We start from the raw sequence: 882 nt of genomic DNA on the forward strand, positions 1-882 counted from the left end.
ATGATGAGAGAGAATCCTTGATTGGCTGCCCCCTGCCCGCCCCCTTCTGGGGATCAAGCCCAAAACCCAGGCATGTGCCCTTGATGGGAATCAAACCCAGGACCCTTCAGTCTGCAGGCCGAGGCTCTATCTACTGAGCCAAACCAGCCAGGGCTCGTTGCCCATTCTTTAATCCTCCTGAGAAAAGTTGTGTTTGTGTTCTTATGAGAGGCTGCACACTCTAGATCAGTGGTTCTCAGCCTTCTGGCCTTTTAAATACAGTTCCTCATGTTGTGACCCAACCATAAAATTATTTTCTTGGCTACTTCATAACTGTAATGTTGCTACTGTGATGAATCGTCATGTAAACATCTGATATGCAGGATGGTCTTAGGCAACCCCTGTGAAAGGGTCGTTCGACCGCCAAAGGGGTTGCGACCCACAGGTTGAGAACCACTGCTCTAGATGTATATGCAAGGGGCAGTCAGACTGATAGATCTATGGAGTGTATAGGAACAGAACAGGTGACCTGAGAATGACCAGGGTAAGGATGGTGTGCCTTGGTGGGTAGATCACTAGGATCCTGTCCGGAGAAGGGACCACACAGTGACCAGTGTACTCAAAACACAGCAAGCAACTCTAAGCACTAAGTTGCATTAAATGCTAGGTCTATCTTCTGTAACCATGAGTGCCCTGACAAGGGCTGCAGCTTTTAATATGGCTATTGTGTGTGTGTGTGTGTGTGTGTGCGCGCGCGCGCGTGTGTGTGAGTGTGTGTTTTAGAAAAAAAAAATTTAAATTTCAGAGAGGAAGGGAGAGGAACAGAGAGAGATAGAAACATCAATGATGAGAGAGAATCATTGCTCAGCTACCTCCTGCACGCCCCCTACTGGGAATCAAGCC

Source organism: Myotis brandtii, unplaced genomic scaffold (assembly GCF_000412655.1).
Source record: "Myotis brandtii unplaced genomic scaffold, ASM41265v1 scaffold561, whole genome shotgun sequence".
NCBI classification, from domain to species: domain Eukaryota; kingdom Metazoa; phylum Chordata; class Mammalia; order Chiroptera; family Vespertilionidae; genus Myotis; species Myotis brandtii.